Here is a 12,932-nt window from a genome sequence, read left to right on the forward strand (position 1 = left end):
CGGCTTTCCTCACCTGGTTTAGCCGGCCAGTCGAAGCCATTCCTGTGGTGTGTCCGCTGTCACATGCTGACAGCTTCTAGAAGCCACAGGTGAGAGCTGAGTGCAGTGTGGGGACCAAAGGTGGACAAACTGCCCCAGAAGGAGCACGATGTGTCCACCACCAGAGATACTATCCCTAACACTCCATACATCCCATTGAAGTTGTAAGCCCACAGTTTACAAAACAGTTGTATGTCTCTCTCCTCCCCCTCCACTGGAAAGTTGGTGTGCTTTTTTTAAAGCAAGTGTAACCTTGGAAGGAGGAATGACTGTGAGGTAGGGTTGCTTAACCTTTTTCTTTCTGGCCCAAGGAATATTTTTCACTTATCTGGGAGTGATGCACAACCCTACATCTCATCTGCCCCAAAGTGGGTAGAAGTAGCTTGAGTTGCCAAGTGGACAGGGGGCAAAGGGTTAGGCAGCCTCCCTCTCTGCCCACATCAGCAGATTTTGTTTAAATATAAAATCGTGTGTGTGTGTGGGTATGGGTGTATAGGTTGTGTATTGTTCTCTTTTAGGTAGTAATTCAAATGCATTAAAATAAGAACAGCACCCACATACACATTCTAAGTTCCCAGTAGATTAATTCAATCTGCCTAACCCTAATCAATTCAATCTGATTTTGCTGTCAGCAGGGCTATGCAGAAGAAAATTAAGAGCATGCATACATAAGACTCAGGGCTTGCCCACAGTTGCCTTTTGCCCGATGCTTTCCAGGTGCAGCTGTGCGTGTTAAGGCTCCTTGTCCAAGTCTGCTTTGTTGCTCTGGAGCTTTCCTCACAAAGGCCTGCTCTTAAAAGCTCAACCGGCACAAACACCAGCCTGTGGAAATCCTGAATAGCTGTTTGTTGCACTTCAGCTTTAGAGAGCAGGTTTTCGCAGGGAAAACACCGAGGCGAAAAAGAAAAGACTGATTGGACAAGGCACTTTGAAGTATGGGCCTTTGCCTGGAAAGCATGCGGTAAAAAGTAAGCATGGAGTCATACTCCCTCATATTGTTTAGGCAGGAACAATAGTGCAATTGCTCTGGACTGGTAAAATGCTGGTACTTCTTTCCAAAGCCTGTACTTAATATACTTTTTCATTAATAAAAGCATGTACTTGTGTGTGGACTGGTCTAGTGAAAGCTTAAAGTGCTTACATTATAAATATATATAGACAGGTTCCATCCAAGTTCATGCAGTTCAGTGCCCACCACCAAGTTACCAGTGGTGCAGAACAACTGGCGCCGGCCCCAGCTGTCACCCCCAGGGCTGGTCCCAGGATCAAGGGATGCTCTGGGGGAGGAGTGCCTTCAGCAGCTCCATGGTCTGCTTTGCAGGGCTGCCCAGAAGATTTATGAGCCCTGCTGCCACCCTCTGCAGGGACCCTTGCATATGTATACAGAGCTGGGGGCTTTGCAAGCACAGGACAAACTCACCTGCATCTCTGCCTTGCCCTGGGAAGAAGCAGAATGATAGATGGGCTTCATCAGTCTGAAAGGTCTGCCTAGAAGGAGTTTAGTGAGCAAAATTGAAAGGGATTAATAATTAGTAATAATTATTTGAATTGGCTCACTAACTGGATTTCCTCTGCCTCTCCTACCCAGCTGAAGCCCCTATCTTGTGTTTGTGTGCAGGTGGGGAAGGATAATGGTGACCTTGGCACTCTTCCAGGAAAGCAATAAATAAAGAAATCTGTTTTCATTGATGAAATATTGGGCATTGAGCAGGTGTGTTCGGCAGCTTTGAGGGACAAGGTCAAATTCTTTGCAGAGTCACTGACTTACAAAAGCACCTGTTCTGAGCCTTGCCCGCCTACTTTCTGCCAGATGTCACAGTGCTGGAGCGAAGAGGCTCCTAAGGGCAAAGGAGAGCCTGACCACCTGTAGAAAATGTTTACATCCATTGGCTGTGTGTGCCCTGGCTGTGGAAGAATGAACATCGTGTACAAGGTAGACCTAAGGCACAAAAACAGGAGTGCTATAAAAGTATTTCCAAGGATGTGACCAAGTGTGACTTGCCCAAAGAGTTGAGGAGCTCGTGGCCACAATATGACACAATGCAATATGGCTTGGGCAGTTTCACTATGGAAACTGAGCACGTTGAACCCTTACATAAGTTGTGTATATACTGTCCCTGACTGGCAATTAAGTACTTCTAAAATACAGGCCAGCAGATCTTCCTTCCTAGAATGGTAGTATCTCTGTAGCTATTATGAGAGGTAGAATTTACACAAACCATTGGCTTTAATGAGTGAGGCAGGTGTTACACTTTCTCTGCAGATTATCCAATAGATGTTTCATTTCTTCTTCATTTATAGGAACTGGACTCAAGCCAAACTGTGAATATGAGCTTCATTGTCCACTAAATAGTCTCCAGCTGAGAGTTTTCTTTTGCTAGTCTTTGACTCTTACTGCCTACTCACCAACCTTCCTGCATTTTATACACAATAAGTGAATTTGGGTTAGTCAGAAATTCTGTCTTTCTTCTTGGCAGAAAAAACCCACGCCTTTTGTTGTTGGCATGTGTTGCTAAGAATTAAACCCAAAGAAGTTTCCATTGCTTCATGTTTTGTAAACAAGTTTTATTCATCTGCTACAATTTATCTTGAAAGAAAATCAGGTTTTAATATACAAAGGTTTTTACAGCTAATGGAACTCTTTTTCACTATTCCAGGCTTGCATATTCTTAGAGCAAAACATCTGCTTTAAGACTCTTCCCACAATATTTGTAAAGTACATTGGAAAATCTTATGGAAAACCAAGGATAGGTGAGTGGTTAGCTGATTGTAGGAGTGTTGCGGGTATCCAGCCCAACAGCCGAACTTGTCCTGTGACTTGATCTCCATCTTCCTCCTCTTTTTCTTCTTCTAAAAGCAGCTGGGGTGGGTGGGTTGGTGGGGGAGGTTAGGATTCAAATTGAGCTGCACTAGCGGGGATGGTGGTGGATCTAACCACAGGACCCATGCCTTGGCCCAAACAATCTGACCCCTTTCTCACCCTGGAGCTGCTATTGTGCTTAACATCCTGCATTTCTTTCTGACTTCCTGTGCAGGGAATGTGGGGGGTGGAGAGACTTCTTTCTTTAAGCCTCTTGAGCAGCAGGAGGAGAAAGCTCCTTTGCCCAGCAAGGGTGGGGCTGGAGCGCAGCATGGCACCTGCCCCAAGCTTGAGTGAACAGCAACAAGCTTATCAAATAGGCAGAATTTGAGGCTCCATTGCAATCCCTGAATCAGGTAAGGGATACCTGGAGGAGCCAGTACTACCATTAGAAAGATCGCTGTGGTGGGGACAAGAAGAGTCGGCATCTAATGCACTGGAATTGAGAGTGAGCCATGAAGAAATGAAGAAGTGGTTTCAAAAAGAAAACAAGATGAGGGACAAGCTTGCAGAGATTCATAACGGGTGTCAGCCTAGACTACAAGGGTTTTCTTGTGTGTGTTTCTTGTGGCTGATTAGCTGCTCTCCCTGTGCAAAGGTCAGAGGGGGCAGGGTTTCTGTTGAGGTAGGTGATTAGCTGTGGGAGGAGCTTATCAGAGCTTGCAGGGCTCTTTTAGATTTAGGGGAGCTAGTCTCAAACGTTTGTTGGGGGAGACCTAGGGTTTTTTGGGGGGGGAGTTTTTTGTGCTGTCTTCACGCTTTTTATGATGGAGGACCGCTGTAGTCACCCCCAACGACACGTTCTCAAGATGGAGGGTGAGGGAACAGTTGCAGTCGCCTGCGGTTCCTGCGCAATGTTTGCCATCTTGCTAAAGGTTGCAGGCAGCTTTACGTGCAGCAATTGCATGTTGATTGCCCTCTTAGAAGACAAAGTCCAGCAACTGGAGGAACATGTAGCTATGCTCCAAAGAATTAGACAGCTGGAGCTCTTCTTGGAAGCAACAGAGCACACTGCCTCCACCAAGGAGGAGACAGGGGACTCCCCTGAGAAGGTGGCTAGTTCACCAACACAGAAGCCAGATATACAGTGGTGCCCCGCAAGACGAACGCCTCGCAAGACGAAAAACCCATTGAGTACTTGGGCGATAATACATCTATGGACATTGCCAAAATGAACGAAACTCAATCAATAGACAAAAAGATAGGCCCTAAAAATCTTTTAAAGGCAAATTGACTAAGATCAACTTTTGGCAAGACAACGTGCAACCTTACCTTGCTAACTTGGAATATTGCAGGTTGGCAAAAGAGGGCTTCTGACCAATCCTTTACTAAATATATTCAGAGACATGACATTGTGTTTCTCCAGGAGACCTGGAGCACAAGCGATGTGGAGTTAAATGGCTTTTCTGCGTTCTCCCTCCCAGGTCTTTTAAGTACTAGAGGGGGGCGAGTTAAAGGTGGGTTAGTTACTTTAATCTCAACAAGGCTAAGGGCCATATTTAAAAAACTAGACCCACTAGACCATCTGGCCACAGCTGTGCAGGTACAGTGGAGAACCCACAGCTTGCTGCTGATTAACGTATACCTACCCCCACAAAGAGAGAAAAGACTGATAAGAAATACCTGGGCTCAGTTAGAACAGTATCTTGACAAACTATCAAATCAATTTCCTGATGCCTCTGTAGTGGTGGCTGGTGACCTAAATGCCAGAACTGGACAATCTGATGAGGCTTTGTATGCCCATTTCCATGAAACAGCCCCCATTATAGAGGAAGCCCACTCAATACCAGCTAGAATCTCAAAGGATAAAGGCTGTAATTATGCTGGCTTATGCCTATTACACTTGGTCAATAAGTTGGACTTGGTTATACTGAATGGCCGTACTGAGGGGGAGAAGGTCGGAGAATTCACATTTATATCTAACAATGGCGCCTCCACAATTGATTATATAATCGTGTCGTATGATCTTCAAAACAAAGTTCTGGAATGCAAAGTGGAGGAGCGCTTAGACAGTGACCATCTGCCATTAAGTGCACTTGTAGTTGCGGGAAAGGATTTATCCTGCGCTGAGAAAATCGAATATTCGAGCCCTACAGCTTTGGAGCTCAGATATTCTCGTATTAGATGGACAGATGAACTGCATAAGGAAATTTCAAGTAGGCTATGCTCAAAGGAATTCCTCACTAAGAGAGATAACCTTATAACTTCCTCAAGCCATGAATTAAAAATAAATTTATTTCAGGAGTTAATTTCACTCCTTCAAGATTCCCTGAAGGAAAAAAGGAACAGGTCAAATAGGCAATCCTCAGTATATAAAAACTCCAAACCCTGGTTTGATCAAGAATGCCAGGACATGAAGCTAAACTTACTGAAAAAATACAAGAATTATAGATCTGCCAATTTACCCCAACTCCCCACGGTCTGGTTTGAAGATAAACGAAATTATAAAATCCTGATTAAAAACAAAAAACTCCTGGCACAGAAAAGAGAATGGAAATGCCTAATAGATGCATCCAGAGAGAGAGACTCGGCCACCTTCTGGAGAATGGTAGCGAATGGAGTGCGATCTACCTCCTCAGAAGTGGAGTATACTATACCTGCAGGGACTTGGGAGGCATTTTTCCAATCATTATATTCAGCTCTGCCTTTGACACAGCCACTAACACAGTATGCGGCAGGTGATGAGTGGCCTCCGGTGTCGGTTGCGGAGGTCAGGAGGCTTATTCAGGCACTCAAATACAGAAAAGCCCCGGGAGCAGATAATATCTCCCCTGAGCTTCTCAAAGCCAATATTGACTGGTGGGCCCCAGTTCTTGCCACCCTATTCACCAGCATAGATCAAACAGCAATAATACCAGAGGACTGGGGATTGGCAATCATCGTTCCCATATTCAAGAAAGGCTGTAAACTTGATCCAGCCAATTACAGACCAATCAGTCTCTTAAGCATTATTAGCAAACTTTACGCAACTCACTTACGTGAAAAGTTTGCGGACTGGCTGGAATGGGAGCACATCCTTAAGGAAGCCCAGGCTGGTTTCAGGGCACATAGATCAACTTTAGACCAAGGACTGGTATTGCAACATCTAGTGGAGAAATACACCTCAAAGAAAGGAGGCTCCCTCTATGTAGCCTTTATAGATTTCAAATCAGCTTTCGATTTGATACCCCGGCACAGACTTTGGGAAAAATTAAGTGCCACAAACATCGACAGACGTCTTTTGCTTCTTATCCGTAGACTACATGAAAATACTCGGATCCGTGTTAGATGTGACCGTTATGGGAACCTATCAAAGGAAATCCAAAGTTTCCATGGTGTCAAGCAAGGCTGTGTTCTTGCCCCTATTCTATTTAACTTCTACATAAACTCCTTAGTCAGAAAGATGGAGGATGCAAGTACTCATCCCCCAAACCTAAATAATATACCAATCCCAGTCCTTTTGTACGCAGATGATGCGGCACTTATTTCCTTCTCTTGTGTGGGTCTAAGAAAACTTTTACGAGCTCTTACAGAGTATTGCGAAGCTGAACACCTAATAATAAATTACACTAAATCAAAAATTATGGTGTTCTCCAAGAGAAAACTCCGACATAAATGGAAAATTAATAACCAACCTATTGAGCAAGTAACATCCTTTAGATATCTTGGAATAATCTTTGATGAGAAGGGATCCTGGTGCCATCAGATTAAGAATTCCATTGCAAATGCGCAAAGATCTTCCAGAGCTATCATAAGATTCTTCTATAGAAAAGGAGGTCAATATGTTCCTGCTGCCTCCCAGGTCTTTGTCGCAAAAATACTTCCACAACTGATGTATGGCACCCAGATATTTAATTGTCAAAAACTCAAGTCCCTGGAATCTGTACAAACTAAATTTTACCGCTCCCTACTAGGGTTACCTACCTGTGTTTCCAACACAGCCATTAGGCTGGAGGTAGGTCAACTCCCTATCAATGCCAGGATATGGATCCTGAAGATTCACTTCTGGCTAAAACTCATATTTTTCCCAGTGGGAGTGGCTCCATTGACTCTATTAGACCCGTTCCAGTCTAAATGGAGATTGTTGCTCTATGAAAAATTGAAGGGCCTGGGGCTTTCCCCACAAGAACTTATAGCCTCAGGTTTTGAAAAGGCTAAAAGGATGGTGAGCCAGCGAATAGGAGATGTAGAGCTTCAGGACCATATGAGCAAGATAGATAAATATCCAGCCATCCAAGATTATGGAAAAGGGTTCAATCTAACACCATATTTGCTGGATTTACAAATCGCAAAATACAGGCGGGCGTTTACCCTTACCAGATTTGATGTACTGCCATCTGCCTTACTAAAGGGCAGATACGTGGGCAAACCCTATGCTGAACGAGTCTGCCCATGTGGTCTGAAAGAGGTGGAAACGGTTTCACATGTGTTGCTACATTGCGACCTCTATGGGGATATCAGGTCACTGTTTATTTCCCCTATTGTTCAGAAATTTCCAGGTCGATCTGAATCTCAGCGGCTGAAAATCCTACTAGGAGATAAAAACCCAGAAGTAACGCTGAAAGTGGCCAAATTTTCTGCGGCTGCGATCAAGCGGAGGGCATTAGCTGTAAAAAAGTAAAAAACTTGACCCCTGGACAAGCCCCCTCATTTTTTAAGTCTATACATACATTGTAGTGTGTGTGTGCGTGTGTGTGTGTGTGTGTGTGTGCATATGTGTATTGCTTTTATGTATAATTTTACAATTTTTAATTGACACCATTACTCCCCTTGTAAACTATCGTTGTTGTTTTCTCTGGTCTGTGACCGTAATAAATTAATTCAAATAAATTAATTCAGACGAAAGGGTTTTCCGTTTTTGGAGGCGCTTCGCTAAACGAATTTCTCTATGGGGTTGCTTTGCAAGACGAAAAAATCTTGCGAGTTCCCACGTTTCCCCCCCGCTTTTTTCCGCCCTTTCCCTAAGCGCTAAGCTGCTTATCAGCTGTTCCGCTGATAAGCCGCTTCTCAGCTGATCGCTAAAAGCCGCTAGACCGCTAATAGCGCTAATCCGCTAAGCTGTCAATGGGCTTGCTTCGCAAGACGAAAAAACCGCTAGACGAAGAAAATCGCGGAACAGATTAATTTCGTCTTGCGAGGCACCACTGTATGGAGAAACGTTACTCAAAGAAGTAGGAGGCCCAGGGTTCGCTCTGATTGTTTAGAAATACACAATCGCTTTGAGGTCCTCTCCCCTAGCATGAAAGCCATGGAGCAGACTCCATTTGAGGATCTCTCTCTCATTACAGTCGATCAGGTATATGAAGACGAGCAGCAAAGTCAATCCTCAGGGAATGTGCAGGCGACCTTGGAACGGACAACTCACGGAAGAACCCCGACCAGACCTAAGAGGAGGCATGTATTTATATTTATATATATATATATATATATATATATATATATATATATATATATATTTGCTTTCGTAGATTTTCACGGGTACAGGAATGCAGGTTTTGGTGTCCTCGGGTGTCTTCCCGTGTAAAAGTTGGGGTGTCTAGGCGACGTTTCGACGAGGTCTCACTCGTCATCTTCAGGCTGGTGCTTTCGGCTTCTTGTTACTGGAACAGAGCGGGATCTCAATGTTTGAGTTCCTATAAATACTGTAGAGGGGGTGTGGTGTCTAGCCTCCAATGTTCTGGGCAGAGAGGAAGTTCCCAGGCTAGTGTGCCTTTTCTTCTTTTGTTCCTTAATTACTTGAGAGATACCTTGAGTGATTTCTTGAGTGATATCCTGAGTACCACTTAGGTGGGTCATTAGGTGTGTAGTTGCTAAAGTCTTTGTGTCTTGACCTCTTGAACTTTGTGAAGAGTTTTCCTGAGAAGATGGCTGTATTGCACTTAGTTGTGCTTTGGCTTGGCTTCGTGTATAGGGGCGAGCTGTGGTTTTGTGGCTTGTGTCAGCCAGATCTGTGTAGGGATTGCAGGGGGGTGCAGCACAACTAAGTGCAATACAGCCATCTTCTCAGGAAAACTCTTCACAAAGTTCAAGAGGTCAAGACACAAAGACTTTAGCAACTAATCCACACCTAATGACCCACCTAAGTGGTACTCAGGATATCACTCAAGAAATCACTCAAGGTATCTCTCAAGTAATTAAGGAACAAAAGAAGAAAAGGCACACTAGCCTGGGAACTTCCTCTCTGCCCAGAACATTGGAGGCTAGACACCACACCCCCTCTACAGTATTTATAGGAACTCAAACATTGAGATCCCGCTCTGTTCCAGTAACAAGAAGCCGAAAGCACCAGCCTGAAGATGACGAGTGAGACCTCGTCGAAACGTCGCCTAGACACCCCAACTTTTACACGGGAAGACACCCGAGGACACCAAAACCTGCATATATATATATATATATATAAAATATTTATTCCAGATTTTAAAAGTTGCCAAAAAAAAAAGCAAGAGCAATACCAAATACAAAGAAGAAAAAAAATACAACAACAGATAAACAAGAAAGAATAAAGATACATTCTAATAATAATAATAATAATAATAATAATAATAATAATAACAATATTAAACCTTTATATGACTTTTTCCCTTTACTTCTTTCCTTGACCTCCTCACACCTCCCAATTTTGTATTCTAGTTCAAACAATTGTTTCAGCACATCCTTCCAACCTACTTTTCATTTAAGTAATTTAATTTAATATATTAAATTTTAACGTCCTCTCTTTCGTCAACTCATTTTACTTAATCCATTATATCATTTCTACCAAAACCACCTAACTTTCTTTTTCCAACATCTTCCTAACATTCCTTAATTTTACAACATTTTTGAAGATATACTTTAATTTTTTTCCAATCTTCTTCCACCGACTCTTCCCCTTGGTCCCTAAGAGGAGGCATGTAGTGGTGATAGGGGATTCCCTACTGAGGGGAACAGAAGCAGTGATCTGTGGGCCTGACAAGATGTCTCGGGAAGTGTGCTGTCTCCCCGGGGCTAAGATACAAGCTGTAACTGAACGACTGCAAGGAATCATAAAACCCACTGACAAATACCCCTTCCTCTTGGTTCATGTGGGAAGCAATGACACTGCAAGCAATAGCCTCCAGAAGATCAAAAGAGACAACGAGGCTCTGGGCAGGAAATTGAAGCAATTAAATGCACAAATTGTCATCTCATCTGTCCTCCCAGTTGAACGACATGGCCCAGGGAGAGAGGGAAAAATAGTGGAAGTGAACAGCTGGCTTCACAAATGGGTGTAAACAGGAACGGTTTGGATTCTTAGATCACGGACTGCAGTTTCTTGAAGATGGACTTCTGGCAAGCGATGGGCTGCACCTCACAACGGTTGGGAGGAATGTTTTTGCCAAAAATCTCAGAAACCTCATCAGGAGGGCTTTAAACTGACTAATGTGGGGGAGGGAGACAGTGCTCCTGAAGGTAGGAGTCTATCAATTGATGAAGATGATCACCCAAATGTCATAGACCAAATGGAGCAAACAGCACGCAGACCTAGTGGTGGGAGGAAAAAATCCTTAAATAAGAGACATGGGGGAATGATTAATGGACTTCAATGTCTGTACACTAATGCGCAAAGCATGGGAAATAAACAAGATGAGCTTGAGCTCTTGGTACAGCAAACTAAATATGACATAATAGGCATCACTGAAACCTGGTGGGATAAGTCCCATGATTGGAATGTAATAATGGAGGGATACAATCTATTTCAGAGAAACAGACCAGACAAGAAAGGAGGAGGAGTGGCGTTATATGTCAGGGATGTGTATACCTGTGAAGAGATCCAAGATTTAGAACCTCAAAGCCAAAGTGAGAGCATTTGGGTCAAAATTAATGGACAGAAGAATAACAGGGACCTCATTGTGGGAGTTTACTATAGATCCCCAAGCCAAACGGAGGACATAGATGATGCCTTCCTGGAACAGATGGCCAAGCATGCAAAAGGAAGGGAGATAGTAGTAATGGGGGACTTCAATTACCCGGATATTTGTTGGATGTCAAACTCAGCCAAGAGCATAAGGTCAAACAGATTCCTCACTGGCCTTGCAGACAACTTCATTGTCCAGAAAGTGGGAGAAGCAACAACAGGAACAGCCGTTTTAGATCTGGTCCTAACCAGTGTTGATGACCTGGTTAGTGGGGTAGAAGTGGAAGGATCATTAGGCGTGAGTGATCATGCTCTTCTGAAGTTTACTATACAGCGGAAAGGAGCAGCCAAGCATACTAGGACTCAATTTCTTGACTTTAAGAAAGCCAACTTCATAAAACTTAGGGAAGTGCTGGGTGAGATCCCATGTACAGTAATACTAAAAGGAAAGGGAGTTCATGATGGCTGGGAGTTTGTTAAGAGGGAGATAGTAAAAGCACAAGTTCAGGCAATACCAATGAGACGGAAACATGGAAGGTACCTAAAGAAGCCAGGGTGGCTATCTAAAGAACTTTTAACTGAGTTAAGATTAAAAAAGGATGTGTACAAAAAATGGAAAAGGGGGGAAACCACCAAAGAGGAATTCAAACAAATAGCCAGCACGTGTAGACACAAAGTCAGACACAAAGTTGCTTTAAGTTACAAGAAAGTAGATTCCAACTAAACTTCAGGAAGAACTTTCAGACAGTAAGGCATTCAGCGGTGGATAAGACTCCTTCAGGAGGTGGTGGACTCTCCTTCCTTGGAGGTTTTTAAGCAGAGGTTGGGTGACCATCTGTCCTGGATGCTTTAGCTGAGATTCCTGCATTGCAGGGGGTTGGACTAGATGACCCTCGGGTCCCTTCCAACTCTATGATTATATGATTCAATGAAATGACAGATCTATTGGGCTCTCAAGTGCAGCACAAGCCTTGTCACCCATACTCAGGAAACTAAGAAGGAGGAACACAGCACTCTACAGAAGAAGACACACAATGTGGTCATGCAGAACCCCTGGCAGGCATGGCCTCTGCAGGCACAGCTGGAGGGTCAGCTTGCTGCTTGCTGGCTAGCATGATTCTGTGTTCTGTCACTGGAACCACCTTTGTCCTTGCTGGTAGGTCAACATGGATAAACTGGCTGTCATCCATCCCCACTGTGTGAGTTTGACTGAGGAGACCACTAGCTAATTGCCTCTGAACCCACTGCTTAAACACCCACATACAAGTGGTGTCTCATGTTTGGATTTTTTACAGCTAGCTGGTAAAGGAAACCCTCCCTGTTGGGCCACAAGCTTGGCTCCCACTGTGCCATCCAGGACAGGTCCAAAGTGATCCACTGAGTCCAGTAAACAACCCTATCACACCATGGCACTACCTTGGGAAAGGGCAAGTCCAGCCCCTGTCCTGTGCTACTACTTACATGCCCAGCAAACAAGAGGCCTCCACAGAGCACCTCAAGAACACAAGGCCCCTGCAGACCAGGGGTGCGGTGGAATCCTACCCTCCTTGGCCAGCCAGGACACCTCTCTCAGAGAGTGTCTGGGCAAGAAAGCAAAGACCGGAGGAGGGACACCCAGGGACATTCTAGGCAGCTGCTGGTGCTTATAGTTCAGCTTCTGGACAGCTCCTGGGGCACCTTGCCAAGACAGGGAACTGTCCAGGACCTCGAAGCCTGCTTGGTGGCCTAGGCTGAGCTAGAGAAGCTGGCAGAGGCAGGAGGGAGCTCAGGAGAGGAAACCATAGCCCAGCTGGTGCTCACAGTGCCATTTTCCCTTCCACAAAGTGCTGCAAGGCAAGGCAGCATGTCACTTCATGTGTCTGGCACTGTTCATTACAGTCGTACCTTTGAAGTCGACCGGAATCTGTTCCGGAAGTCTGTTTGACTTCCAAAACATTTGGAAACCAAAGCGCTGCTTCTGATGGGCTGCAGGAAGCTCCTGCATCCAATCAGAAGCCATGGAAGCCCCACCAGATGTTTGGGTTCCAAAGAACATTCGCAAATCAGAACACTCACTTCCGGGTTTGCGGTGTTTGGGAGCCAAAACATCTTGAGTACCAATGCATTTGGGATCCAAGATACAACTGTAATTTTCATTATTTATATATAAAAAAAGCTATATACTGCTTGATTGTATGACAA

At 44.4% G+C, this 12,932-nt stretch overlaps 1 protein-coding gene across 1 annotated transcript in view; it reads right to left on the reverse strand.

Annotated features, from left to right (window-relative positions):
• Window positions 1-8,716: 8,716 nt before the first annotated feature.
• ADCY1 (adenylate cyclase 1) overlaps window positions 8,717-12,932 on the reverse strand; it is a 392,554-nt gene continuing 388,338 nt past the window's right edge. The window contains exon 21 of the transcript XR_014557036.1: window positions 8,717-8,734. The gene's annotated coding sequence lies outside the window, so the exon portion shown is untranslated. The remainder of the gene's footprint in view (window positions 8,735-12,932) is intronic.

Source organism: Podarcis gaigeae (genome assembly GCF_964106915.1).
Source record: "Podarcis gaigeae genome assembly, chromosome: 12".
Lineage (NCBI taxonomy): Eukaryota > Metazoa > Chordata > Lepidosauria > Squamata > Lacertidae > Podarcis > Podarcis gaigeae.